Below are 15,094 nucleotides of genomic sequence, written 5' to 3'. Positions count from 1 at the left end.
ACACTGAGGCCGCTGAGTGACAGAGACAAACACTGAGGCCAGTGAGTGACAGAGACAAACACTGAGGCCGGTGACAGAGACAAACTCTGAGGCCGCTGAGAGACAGCGACAAACACTGAGGCCGCTGAGTGACAGAGACAAACACTGAGGCTGGTGAGTGACAGAGACAAACACTGAGGCTGGTGAGTGACAGAGACAAACACTGAGGCCGCTGAGAGACAGAGACAAACACTGAGGCCGGTGAGTGACAGAGACAAACACTGAGGCTGGTGACAGAGACAAACACTGAGGCTGCTGGATGACAGAGACAAACACTAAGGCTGGTGACAAAGACAAACACTGAGGCCGGTGAGTTACAGAGACAAACACTGAGGCTGGTGAGTGACAGAGACAAACACTGAGGCCGGTGACAAAGACAAACACTGAGGCTGGTGACAGAGACAAACACTGAGGCAGCTGGGTGACAGAGACAAACACTGAGGCTGGTGACAGAAACAAACACCGAGGCCGCTGGGGGACAGAGACAAACACTGAGGCAGGTGAAAGAGACAAACACTGAGGCCGCTGAGTGACAGAGACAAACACTGAGGCAGGTGACAGAGACAAACACTGAGGCAGGTGACAGAGACACACACTGAGGCAGGTGACAGAGACAAACACTGAGGCTGCTGAGTGACAGAGACAAACACTGAGGCCGGTGAGTGACAGAGACAAACACTGAGGCTGGTGAGAGAGTCAAACACTGAGGCCAGTGACAGAGACAAAAACTGAGGCCGCTGAGAGACAGAGACAAACACTGAGGCCGCTGAGTGACAGAGACAAACACTGAGGCTGGTGAGTGACAGAGACAAACACTGAGGCTGGTGACAGAGACAAACACTGAGGCCGGTGAGTGACAGAGACAAACACTGAGGCTGGTGAGTGACAGAGACAAACACTGAGGCTGGTGACAGAGACAAACACTGAGGCCGGTGACAGAGACAAACACTGAGGCCGGTGACAGAGACAAAAACTGAGGCCGGTGACAGAGACAAACACTGAGGCCGGTGACAGAGACAAACACTGAGGCCGGTGACAGAGACAAAAACTGAGGCCGGTGACAGAGACAAACACTGAGGCTGGTGACAGAGACAAACACTGAGGCCGGTGACAGAAACAAACACTGACAGGGCTCAGTCTAACACCTGAACAACTTAGTAGTAGCGGTACGCACTTGACAGAGCAGGTATTTGGCTCGGCCAGGGGGACAGACAGCTCATCCACACAATAGACTGCACTTCTTTTCAGCTCTTGCTGGCGTCAAGCCACTTGACTGAAGCTGGAGCTCAGGCCAGAAGACCCCTGCTCCATGAACACATTTCAAACACTGCTTTCTCCAGGCAGCGGAGAAGTGAACAGGACAGCAGCAGACAGAGACACTTCACATAAGACAGAGGAGATGTCCAATGCTAATGTAATCACAACCACACGCCAGCAGTAACTCTGACTAACCCAGGGAAGACGCCAGACAGTCAGACACTCAGATATGTAGAACAACAAACAGTTTGAATCAACGTACATGTTCGCCGCAGTGCTCTGGCTCCTCGCCTCACTCCAATCTTCTCTTTATCCTAATGAGAGAAAAGCCGACGGCCCTGCCGTGAACAGACACCTGTACAGTCCCGGGCACAGCTCTTGTCCGTCGGTGTGCGAGTGAACTGTGTCCTGCTATGAAACCTCCAGTGCTGGTTCACAGAGCAGCTCTCCTCCTCCATGCAGTCAGCGCTGTAGCGGTCACTTCGACTGCGTCAAGCTGAGCCATGTGCAAAACTTCCGGTCGGCACTTTCACATTGAAACGTCAAACTGTTTCACCACGACACTGTCGGGTCTCCTGACATCCGGTTGAGACTGGCTCCAGTACCAACTTGGAACTATGGCAGGTTGGTTCATTAACTAGCAGGAAATATGACATCCATTTATTGAGCATCGACTATAGGCAGCAAAAAGGACATCAGAGGATTTAGAATCAATAGGATATTGTTGTACATTCTGTAAACTGCTCATCGATGTCATCTACTTTATCTATGTATACGAGTGTATTTTGGATGGATGTTCAGAATAACATATTAAGTTAAACTGGACAAACTTTTTGTTTTCAGAATCGAAACATTGAATAATAATAGTATTTTGTGAAATAATTTACGAAATTATGAAACTTCCACATTGATGGACTCCAATAGGCAGTAGGATGACTTAAGAACAAGAATGGCAGCTTTCAGCAAGTGGTTTGTGGTAACGTGATCTATTTCCACTGATATGGTGAAGAACTCAAGATGGGACTTGATCCCGCCTTTGTGTAGAATGTAGTCTTACAACCTCCCAGTTCCTCAGATGTATTTTAGCTGAGGCTATATTATGAATAATCATAAATGTCTGCATTTCACATAAGTCCCGAAAGTCCTCACACAACAAACAAAGGGCTATGGAATATTCCAGCACAAAAATACTGTACAAGATTGGTTTGTTTATACTTGGTGGGACTCAGGTTTCTAATAAACAGCAGGGACTATCATCTTTTGGCTCCCATTATTAAACAGTTGAATAGAAAAGGTCGTAATTGGTCGAATCTTTTCTAGAGAATTTTTTGAAATGGTAAGTTATCATGTACCTTTTTAACCAAAGCATGTTCTTCATGTTCAGTAACTATGAGTTAATAGGAAAACTGATGATTTGTTTTGTGCGATGAAAAAGCTTGAATTTATTCCTGTGAAATAACATTTTTAATTCATCTTTACTTGACATTGTTGAGAACACATCAAACATGCAACACAACAGAGGCTTAAGATTCTTCCATTTAAGTTGTGCAAGATCACCACCTGCTGGACATTTAAAATGATATAGTATAGCAGTCACTTCTATTAGGATCAGTTAATCAGTGCAGTGTATTTAATGACTTAAGCAGTGGTATAGTACATTAGACATTTGTAAACATAGTTTACCACAATTGACATTGTCACATTATTCATCCCCCTCCTCCATGAAAGTCTGTGCTGATCAGCTGGCCCCCATCTTCATCAGATCTTTGACTGATCACTAGAGCTGTGTGAAGTCCCCTCCTGCTTCAAACGCTCCACCATCATCCCAGTCCCCAAGAAATCCTCCATCACAGGAACATATTCAATTCAATTTGCCAATTCATAAAACATTATCTCAAGGCCCTTTACATAGAAGTTCAAGACCTTAAAATCTTATGAATATAGAGAAACCCAACAGTTCCCACAATGAGCAGCACTGGCGACAGTGGGGACAGTGGGGTGGAAAACCTCCCTGGTTAACAGTTCATCAGGGATGGTGATGAGTCTGCGCACAGCCTTGAGATGGAACAGCTGGCCCTCTGGTGTGTTCAGAACAACCTGGAGCTGAACAAGCTCAAAACTGTGGAGATGACAGTGAACTTCAGGAGGAGTCCCCCCCTCATCAAACTCAACAGTGCTGTGTCTGTTGTGGAGACCTTCAGATTTCTGGAATCCACAATCTCCCAAGACCTAAAGTGGGCCTCCAACATCAACACCATCACCAAAACAGCAAGATTAGAACCACTGCTGTCCAGCTCTTCATGCTTGAAACTGTTTTTTGGATTTCTGCCAATGATATGATAACTGGGTCTTGTTTTGGGAGATTGCTGTGGTCTCAAATCCACTAGCCACTGAATATTGATGTTATGTGATGCCTCCTTCTCCCATATGTTTTCCAGAACTTTTCAGTCTTAGCCCTGGGTGGATCTAATCTGGTGTTTTTACCTTGCCACTGAGAGTAGACTAACAGAATGAACATCCTGTTTTCCTGGCTTCCCCTTCCTTGGCGTACCTCTTCAGGCATGTGGCCAGAGACGTCTTTGTGTGACAGTCTCCAGTGCTTAATGTATGGATAGTGTTGCCTTGATCTCATGACATCTTATCAATGCTTTATGACCTTCTCTACCCTACCCCTGCTGTAGGGTAGTGCTGCTTGTTGGTCTTAGTGATGGTCCCAGTAGCGATAGTGCTCAGTGCTACATTCACATCTTCTTGAAGAGTTTCTGATGGCACTTTCTAGCATTGGTAATCATCAATGGGTGTTTCAGGTTTTTAGCTTAGTTATGACCTTAGTTTCCAATCGTGGGTATTGGAATATTGAGCAGCTGTAAATTAGCTTAGATGTTGGGTTTCATCCATTTGAAAAATCCTTCATCCTCTGCATATATCCAGAATCACTGGGATTGCTTGCATGATTCTTGCTGTTTTGAGTTTTGTACCCTCACTGGATGGCCCTCAACTTCCCATGGCCATGTATCAAGTTCCTAACCTACCCACTTACTCTGCTTTTCACTGGAATTCTATCCCATACATAAGCTTTATGTTCACCCAAAATCCCTGAGTGAAGGTGACAGCATCATTTCATATGTAGTTAATTTATTGAATTAATCATCAAACCAGTCAAACAAAGGGAATAAACAAGTGTATAAATGAACAACCTAACAACACGTGCTGGTAATATGGAAAAAGTTCAATTATTTTTTAACTTTTTCCCTTTTAACATATATGGAATATTAATATTATATAGCTACTGAAATACTACACAAAGTTGCACTCATACATACAAAAGTAATGTATTTAGTCCAATATAAATCCAAATAACTTCAATGAAAATAATTGCAGAGTTGACACACACACTACACATACACTGCATGTAGAAATAGCATTTTTTAAAATATTGTAATAATGCCATTTCATTTTGATGTCATCATGAAAAATGATTGATTCAAATAAACTGTAACAGTTAACACGTTACTACATTGTATGATCTAATTTCTGGACTTAATTGTGAAATGTTTTGCAATGTATTTTCAGTAAAATTGTACTTTATGATGTCACTTATAATTTGACACCATATGATGTATATATGTATAATGTTTAAGAATTTTCAGAGATACCTTGGAAAATTGATAATCTGGTGATACCCTTCCATTCACACACACACACACACTAACAAACACAGACAGGTCTATACATTTATACCAAATATAACTAAGGACATTTTATTAAAAACTAAACAAGTAACAAAAACAAAAAGTTGTTCTTACTTGTTTCCACCAAATTTACTTGATACTTGATATGTTCACACTGTTTTTAACACCTCCTTTCAGCATTTACTCTAATAAACAATTTGTAGAATGTGAAACTTCATGCTTGACCTCGAAAACAGATGTTTTTTTTATAGGTTTGAACTAAATTAATCTTTGCACAGAGATTGCTGTTAGAATTTTTTGATATCTAGTGTTGAAATTGCATGTTGCAGCTAAATACCCTCACCTCATCCTCCCCTTCTAAACACGAAAAAAAAAACTATGGTAGCCTTCAGTTGTCATTAAAATTCAAAATGTGTTTAGTTTGTCCAGTCTGGACTACTGTAAAAAACATGGCGGCCTCCGTAGAGAGGACCCTCTCAATGTAAATATGAAGTATTTAAATATAAAAGACCTTTTATGGGGTAAAGAAAACAACAATTCATGCAATTTTGATGAAACAAACTCCTGAAAACATCATGAGGATTATTCTACATTCACCTAAATATTACACATTGGACCTTTAAACTTTAATCTGGTCTTTAACTTTGATGATTTTTTTTACAGTTAGATTACTTCTATTTGTCATGTACACTATTGACTGTCCAACTTTCTATAAACACAAGCATGATCTTAAGTATGTGGACTCTGTAATAGCCAATCAATTCAGTCATGTCCCAGTGGCAGAAGATTTTGGTCTGAGCAGGTCGTTCTCTACGCTAAACATGTTGTAGACTGACTTCTCTTGTTCATTTTACAGATGCATGACATCTTTTATCCCCTCAACTTTAAACAAGTGATTTGACCTGTGAATTACTGTGGATGATATTATTGATAAAATACAGTATTATCATATATCCATCTGTCCACTAGATTAAAAAAAGGAAAGAGTTGACTCTTCTGGTACTTTTACACCAAGTATCATTTTAAAATACGCTCTCATATGTGCACTGCAAAAGTCACAAGCTCATTGTAACAGTCACCTTAAGATTTGCCTATATGCAGCCATGGGCCACTTACTGTTAAGCTCACCAATGGTGAGTTCCAGGCTGAAGTGGTCATTAGAACATCAAGCCCATTTCCAAACATGTGAAAACAAAATAAAATTACACACACTCAATGCATTTCACAAAATATGGGCATAGTTTGTGTTTCAGCCATGGAGTTGTGACTTGTGATATGGCATCCTGCTGATATTGGTAAAGGAGAGCTATGTGAATCTTAAGCTGTTCTCACCACTTTCACTGGTTCTAGTAATCAAATGACACTAATTCCAAAAATATCTGTTGGTGAAGATGCAGAGGAAAATCTCCTCGTTCTTAGTAGGACGGCTGTGGCTGAGGGGATAGAGTGGTCTTCCTCTAACCAGAAGGTCGGTTCGATCCCAGTCTTCCTCATCTGCCTGCTGAAGTGTCCCTGGGCAAGATACTACCAAACTGCTACCCAAATTGCCCCTCATAGAAAAAAGAATGCATAGATGCACTGTATGAATGTGTGTGAATGGCAAAGAAACTGTACTGTAAAGTGATTTGAGTGGTCATCAGGACTAGGAAAACACTATATAAATGGTTTGTATTGATATAAATACAGACCATTAATAGAAACCCCATCCGATGTTGCATGCCTGTCAGAGCTGCAGCCCAGTCACGACACCAAATACCTCATTATCAATGAGCATATTGATGCCTTCTATCTAACAACAGTATTGTAGTTCATGAAAAATACAGTTGACCCCTTCATGTTAAGGTCATCATGGGAAAAATTACCTTTCCCCAAACCCTCAGGAGTGACTAGACTCTGTCAGGACCATTGTTTCTGCCCAGTTGATGTAAGTCTTCCCTTTGAGTCACTTCATTATCAACATAGTCGTCAGTGTGTCTCTTGACCTTATGTAAAGTTGTAAGTTGCCAGAAGATGGCGACAAAGTATCATACTGACTCCTGCTCACTGTGTTCATTGTACACAGTGAGGCATTGTAAAGGAGAAACAGCTTCATTATGTGGATCATCAATGGATGTATCCTGTAAGAATTGTGTGATGGCACTTGAGTCATTGACATTTGTTTTGTTGTCACAATACTTGATACTGAGCAGAATTACATCTAATTACTCCCTTTGCAGCTTCTCCTTGGTATTGTGGACCAAAACTTTCTCAGGAGCAGCTGCTGGATCTCCTCACTGCAGGTTATGCTGTTATTATGTTCTATGGTTAAATGTTGTTGCACAATTTGCTGAGCAAAGGTAAAACAGGAGTAGGTAGAAGCAAAAGTTATCAAAACAAAGTATGATGATTGTGCAAAACTGAATGAATAGGCTTTTATGTCAGAGACACTGATTACTGTAAAGTACTTATTCAGGATTCAGGTCTTTCGATCCAGGGCTGAGTTGTAAAGGTACAGTGTTCTTGGGCAGGTTGAGAAACTAGCAGCTGCACTGCTGGGTTCAGGGGTGGGGAGCAGTGTGAGTAACTGCTCCTACCTGAGTGAGCAGAGGCTGAGTGGCTGACTGCTTCTGGTGTGGTTGGCTGACAGATGAAGCAGGACTCCTGAGCACTAGAAATACTGAAGAGGAAATCAAGCAAGCATGCAGGTAGAAAAACAAGGCAGAGATCCATAGACATAAGAACAAGGATCTGTAATACCAAGCTTCGTGCGACAGGGATATCTTTTAGTTATCAGGCCTCACTTAACCTAACATCGGCTGTCTACGACAAACTAAACTACAAACCACAATCTTACCACTTGAGCCCAAGGAATTCCAGCTTCATTGAGGTGTAGTTTAACATGTTGCGCTCCGTGGGCCAAAGGCCTCTGCTGGCATAAGCCTGACCCCATTATCCGTCTCCTGTGATAAGACAGCCCCAAGGCCACTATAACTGGCATCAATCTCTAAGATGAAAGGGTGTGAAAAATCAGCATATGTCAGTACAGGGGCTGTAACCAACCTCCATGCAGCACCCAGGGCCTGACCTGACCTTTTGTTGGGCTTGGTGCCCACAAACTCGGCCACCAACTTATGCAAAGGGCCTGCCAGCTTGGCAAAGCCCTCCACAAAGCGATGAGTAACCTGGCTGGAGATGACATGGCCCAGGTAGCTAACCTTATGCTGGAAGAATGTGCACTTGTCAAGCTTCACCTTTAAGCTCTCCTTTTGGAGCTGGCTGAGCACCACTTCTAGTTGCTGGAGATGTTGCTGGACAGAGGATGAGAGGACAATGATGTCATCCAAATATAGTAGCAAAGATTGGCCCTGCTGATTACCAAACATCCTCTGCATCAGTCGCTGGAAGGTGCTCGGGGCATTACACAAACCAAAAGGCATTCGATTGAATTCAAAGAGGCCAAAAAGCGTGCAGAAGGTGGTTTTGGGCTTGTCCTGTTCAATAACAGGAAGCTGGTTGTATCCACTGGCAAGGTCTATGGTGGAAAACCAGTGGGCCCCAGACAGTGCATCCAAACTCTCCTCAATACGAGGTAGGGGGGAAGGCATCCTTCCTGGTCTTGCTGTTAAGGAGGCGATAGTGTCACGCTGACTGGTGCTGGCAAGGAAGAACCCAAAAGCACACCAACAGACAGTCTTAGTTTGGGCAACGTGGTTTATTCACCGACAGAGCAGAGAAAAGACAGGCAGAGGTCAAAACCAGGATATCAATCCGTACAGCAAACAAATCCAAAGGGGCAGGCAAGAAGGGAATCCAAAATCCAAACGGGGTAGCAGTCAGGTCAGGAACCGGCAGGCAAGAACACAGAATACGATGCAGGATAGCTACGCAAGAACACACTAGACAATCTGGCAGGGATCGAGTGAAATTGACTGGAATATATACTGAGGAACTAATGAGCAAATGGACTGCAGGTGAGGAGGTGGGCGGGGAAAACCAAGTGAGGGAAATTAGATGATTGCATGGCAGGGAAGAAAGACAGGCCCTGAAATGACAGGAGAGTTAGTGATGAGACATGGAACCAAACAAAAAATCAACAACAAACTAAGAGTTAGTGTTACTACGTTACAGATAGTCCACACACAACCTTAGGCTCCCATCCATCTTGCGAACCAAGACAATGGGGGACGCGTAAGGACTGCTGCCCTCTCTAATGACCTGCGACTCAAGAAGCTGGTTAATGTGGGCCTTTAGTGCCTCATATTCTGATGGAGGGATGCGCCGGTACCTCTGGCGGACTGGGACATCGTCAGAGGGTTTCAGTTTTCTGGCCGGCGAGAAGAGTGTTAAAGCCCGCAGGGAGGCTACTGCCTGGCTAAGCTGGATAAGCTGTTCCTGTTGATGCTTCAAGAGATCCATTAGGTCACCCAATTCTGACTTTTGTGAGTGACACAACACTGAAGGCCAAAAGCTGATGGTAAAGAAAAACTACGCCCCCTAGCACCCCCTGGAAGGCCCTCCCTCTCCGAACTAATAGCCTCAACACGTAGCTCCAACAAGGTGATTGTGGGCTCGCCATGAACCAACTGCTTGAGCTCCCAATGGAGAGCATTGTCAAGAACAAGCTTGATAAACTGGTCCCGGAGCAGAGAGTCTGCATTGGGCATACCATCTGGCACACGCTGCTTGACCTGCTCCATCAAAGCCATGAGCGCTAAAGAAGTCTCCTGCAATGTCTCACCTTTGTGCTGGCGTCTAGAAAACAAGGGCTGCTGTAATGTGACATATGACTGCGCACAGCCATATAGCCCCTTTAAAATGGCGACAACCTGAGCTGGGTCTCCTCGCTCTCTGGTAGGGCGAAACCTAATTTTCTCCTTCACCTCTTCCACCTGGTGATCAAAGATGAACAGAGCCTGGTCAGCCAAGTTAGCATACTTGACCAAGGTAAAGCTTACCACCAGGGGTTTGTAGCAGAAGGGTCACGCCATCTCACTGCCTTCATCACTCCCTGGGGGCTTTATGAGTGGAAAAGAATACCATTTGGACTTTCTAATGCACCTGCAGCTTTTCAGAGGAGCATGGAGGAGATGTTGGGGTCTCTCAGAGACGAGTGCTGCGTTCCTTACCTGGATGACCTACTGTGATACTCCAGATCCTTCAGTGACCATGTGGAGGTGATCCGCAAGGTTCTCCAAGTACTGCAGCACCATGGGGTGAAGCTCGACCTCAACGCAGTGCTGGCTTTAAAAACCAAACCACTTCAAACAGTTGGTGACCTCTGATAAGGTTCTTGGCTTCCTGAGCTATTACCGTTCCTATACACAGGACTGCTCCACATTTTACCATCTACACTGATAATAATCCACTTACCTACATCATGAGCACCTCAAAATTGTATGTAGTTGGGCATCGCTTGGTTGGAGAATTGTCAGAGTTCCGCTTCAATATCAAATACAGACCTGGAAAAAACAATATCAATGCCGATACTCTCTCATGCATCCCACTCGATATTGACAACTATGTTATAACATGCACTGATGAGCTGTCTCAGGAAGTGCTGCAAGCAACCTGGGAAGGAGGTAGAGCAGCTCAGAAGAAAGATGTAGCATGGATAGCTGCACTTTACACCTCCTCTGCTGATGTAATGCAACAGCCTCATTCACTTCTGCCTGAAATAAGCCTCGAAGACCTGGCAACAGCCCAACGAGATGACCCTGGAATAGGGGAAATAATAAAACTGAAAGAGACCAATGAGGCTCTTACTGATGAGGTCAGAAGGTCAGTGGGTGGGCTCACTCGCAAGCTCCTTCATGAGTGGAGTCAACTACATTTGGAGAATGGAGTGCTGTACCGCTGGACGGCAGAAAGAAAACAGTTAGTTCTACCTGTCAAGTTGCCCTAAAACACCTCCATGACAACATGGGACATGTTGATACAAAACGTGTGCTCCACCTCGCCAGAGAGCGTTTCTATTGGCCATACATGAAGAGATATATAGAGGATTATGTTACAAGAAAATGCAGCATGAAACGAAAGAAACCTTCCACACATGTGTGTGCACCAATGGGGGGCCTGACCTCTGCTTCCCCTCTCGATCTGGTCTGCCTTGACTACCTACTTCTAGAGAAGAGAAAAGGAGGCTTTGAGTACATTCTGATAGTAATCGACCATTTCACCAGATTTGCTCAGGCCTACCCAACCAAAAACAATTCAGGACAAACTGCAGCTGAATTAATATACAACTACTACATACCTCGTCTTGGTTATCCAAATCGTCTCAACCATGACCAAGGATGCGAGTTTGAGAACAACCTTTTCCACACCCTTGGACGGCTGTCAGGGGTCGGACACTCATCAACATTACCGTACCGCCGGCAATGTAACCCCGCGGAGCGGTTCAACCGCACACTGTTGCAAATGTTACGGACACTGACAGACAGGGAAAAGGAGAGATGGAAGGAACATCTACCACAAATGATACACGCATATAATTGCACTCGTCACGAGTCCACCGGGTACTCACCTCATTACCTGCTGTATGGACAAAACCCCTGCCTCCCCATGAATCTCCTATTCGGATTATTGGAAAACAACAGATCAGTGACACACAAAGGTTACGTTGAGAAGTGGTCAAAGAGGATGACAGAAGTGTACAAGATCACAAACAAAACCAGCTTGTGGTCAAGTGTAAAGAACAAGTCCTACTATGATCAGAAGGCGAGGGGAGTGGTCCTCAAACCACTGGTTCAGAACATGGGCGAGCGAGGTGGACCCGGTAAACTTCGCTCATACTGGGGGAAGAAGATTTATCAATCAATCAAATGTATTTATATAGCACGGTATCACAACAAACAGTTGTCTCAGGGTGCTGCACAAAAGTCCAAGATCTTAAGAAACAAAAAATCCAACTTGTTCCACACCGAGCAAGCATGAGCAACAGCGGGGAGGAAAAACTCCCAGGTGGAAGACACCTCTGGCAGAACCGGACTCGGTTTGGATGGCCTCTGCCAGGACCGGTTGGTGTGATGGAGAAATAACAAGTAATATATTGGAACAAAAGGAAATGGTTGAGTCACAGTGTCAGGTCAGGGGCTTGAATAGTGCCCGGGAATCTCCACATGGACGTTTGCATGGTCTTCCAAGGGCGCGTTGGTCCCTGGGCACTCCTGCCTCCCTCTTGGTTCACATGCGCAGTAATACGACCCATGGCTCCAGAGGTGGCAGGTCCTCAGGTGAGAGTGCTGATGGTTGCGTGACCCTCCATGTCAGCCCTGCGAAAGACCGGTGACCTCACTAGGTCTATCCCTCATCAGGACAGGCTCCGGAGAGCCGCACAGTATGGAGGGGAGGAGAAGACCCAAGGAGTTAGAGATATGTAACAAGATATAACAAAATAAACCAGGCAGAGAGTGAAGAAGAGAGGGAAGAGAGAAGGTGCTGGTGCCTGATGGGTGATCCCCCAGCAGTGTAGGCCTATAGCAGCATAGCTATGGATGACTATGGTTCAGGGTTGAGCTAAAAGCTTTATTAAAAAGGAAGGTTTTAAGTCTAACATTAAATGTAGAGACTGTGTCTGCCTCCCTCACTGAGAGTGGGAGCTGGTTCCAAAGGAGAGGAGCTTGGTCAATGAAAGTTCTACCACCCATTCTACTCTTAGTAACTCTAGGCACTACAAGGAGTCCAGAGTTTAGGGAGCAAAGTGGTCTGTGGGGGCAGTAAGGGGTTAAGAGCTCTTTAATATATGATGGGGCCTGATTGTTGAGGGCCTTATAAGTCAGAAGGAGGATTTTGAACTCTATCCTCTGTTTAACAGGGAGCCAGTGAAGTGAAGCTAGGACAGGAGTAATGTGATCCCGTCTTCTCGTTCCTGTTAGTACTCGTGCAGCAGCATTCTGCACTAGCTTAAGGATTTTTAAGGATCTGCTGGGACACCCTGATAATAGGGAGTTGCAGTAGTCTAGCCTAGACATAATAAAGGCATGAATCAGTTTTTCAGAATCCTGTTTTGACAGGATGTGTCTGATTCTCTTTATATTACGCAGATGAAAGAAAGCTATTCTGGAGGTTTGACTAATGTGTTGGGTAAGTGACAGATCTTCATAAATGATAACTCCTAGGTTCTTCACAGTGGAGTTTGGAACCAGGCGGATATCATCTAGGTTAACCGACTGATTAGACAGAGTCTCTCTGAGATGCCTAGGACCCAGGATTATGACCTCAGTTTTGTCTGTGTTTAACAATATTCTGGTTCATCCAGGCCTTGATGTCTTTAAGACAGTTTTGAAGTCGAATTAAATGGTTCAGTTCGTCTGGCCAGTGGTCCTTACACGCCACACATGTACATGCCTTACACATACTACATGCCTTACACATACTACATGCCAGTCACAACACAAGTTTATTAAAAAAAAAAAGGGGGGGGGGGGGGGGTTGTAACAAATGTCGGAAGCCATTTTTGTTTGTTGGGTGGATGTGATACCCACAAATGAAGGGAAAAAGTAGAAGTCTGTGTTATCAACTGGCTGTATGATTTGGATTAATGAAGGGGATTATCAAGTATCTCTGAACATCAAACTCCAAAGTCCCAACAAACATGGAACTTAAGCCACAGCTTTAGCTCTGCTTCAGTTTTAGTTTCACTTCCCTCATTGGATGCAAATTTAAAATTCTGGCAACTGGAAGAGGACATATGCAGGGTGTGGATGCAAAACTCTGTATTTGGTTAGAGGTTTCAGGACATGAATGGTAAACAAAAGACAGTGAACTTGTTTGTCAAGCTGCTAGTTGCAGAACTAGCTATTCTGCCAGGCCATCTAAAAAATGAAATCATAAAAGCTGCTAAGATGACAAGCTTTTGTTTCAGTTTTCTCAAGCATTACTGACCGAAACTCGGTAAACCAGCTGCCAGTAGCATCATGATAATCATTACCATCATCTTACATCAGAAGTTTCATCAAAAAATAACCTGTTACAGCCATCGAACTGTAGAGGTTATCATGCTACACAGTATGTATTTGATATTAAGTTTGGTCCTGTAATGGAAATTTTACATTTGTGTATGTATAATTGCATGAGCAGACATGTATGTGGAGGACTGACCAAATGGTTGACCAAATTGTTAATCTAAAAGGGCATCTTTAGGGTTTACGGTGGTGGCTTAAGAGACTTAAGTTTTATGGCCTCGAGAAACCACAACTTTATGGTATCTCTTGGTATCTCTGATTGGGATCAAATACCTGGGATCTCACAGGGGCGTCATCCACAGAACATGTTAACATAAGGACAGGATATCTCCTCCACTGAGTGAAACTATAAGAGGGTAATAAAAACCTTTGCATGCTTAGTGGGAGGGGACTGCGAGTTATAAGAACACAGATTCTGCTATGTTCTTTTCTCATTTGTGCATGTCATTCAGGTGATGTGTACTGATGAGTCCATCTGCAGATGCTGAATTAAACTTACAGAAAGAAGTGTTTGACTTTGTGCTTGTTTCACAGAAATTGCCACCACAGTCTCAAAAGATGTTTTTATAAAAAGCCCCTGGAAGGAAAAAGGCCTGGTGGCTGGCTGCAGTATAGCTCATAAATTGTGACCCCATGTGTTAAAGGATGGCACATGGGCAAGAGTAAAAGGTCAAGGTACATGTTATATAACATTTTCTCAAAGCTGGATGCTGTGACTGTAAGTAGTTATTATCACACTGATGAATTAACAAGTGTTTATAATAAGTTTGGTTTCACACTGGAAACCAGTCGTGATCACTGATATAATGATTAACCATTTATATGGATCAAAGCTTGGGACAGAATTGTTCCTATACAAAGCTGTTTAAATATCAATCAGCAATCCCACGATTGCTACTATGCAGACTATGGCTCCAAAGGTGCGAGGTGGCAGTGTTCTTATTTGAGTTTCACTTCTGGATAGTGGGAGGAGGTGGAGATGTGTCGTCCATCTGTCTATGGTGAGAAGATTTAAGATCATTTCACAAGAACACCGTATAGATGCGACTGTTGATGCCATTGTGCACTGTTTTAGTCACTGTGGAAAGAAGCAGTCATGAAAGACTGCAAAGTTCACATCATATCTGTTTTCTTCAATCTACCAAAGACTTGTCACTCTCAAGT

General features: G+C 43.8%; 1 protein-coding gene across 2 annotated transcripts in view; it reads right to left on the bottom strand.

Annotated features, from left to right (window-relative positions):
- ripor1 (RHO family interacting cell polarization regulator 1) overlaps nucleotides 1-1,701 on the bottom strand; it is a 53,396-nt gene extending 51,695 nt beyond the window's left edge. The window contains exon 1 of one of the 2 annotated variants that reach the window (XM_069527841.1): nucleotides 1,559-1,701. The gene's annotated coding sequence lies outside the window, so the exon portion shown is untranslated. The remainder of the gene's footprint in view (nucleotides 1-1,558) is intronic. The other variant, XM_069527833.1, reaches the window with a different exon arrangement.
- Between the last annotated feature and the right edge of the window lie 13,393 nt (nucleotides 1,702-15,094).

The sequence above is a fragment of the Paralichthys olivaceus genome, chromosome 7 (genome assembly GCF_024713975.1).
Source record: "Paralichthys olivaceus isolate ysfri-2021 chromosome 7, ASM2471397v2, whole genome shotgun sequence".
NCBI classification, from domain to species: Eukaryota; Metazoa; Chordata; class Actinopteri; order Pleuronectiformes; family Paralichthyidae; genus Paralichthys; species Paralichthys olivaceus.
This window is presented reverse-complemented; position numbering and strand designations above follow the sequence as displayed.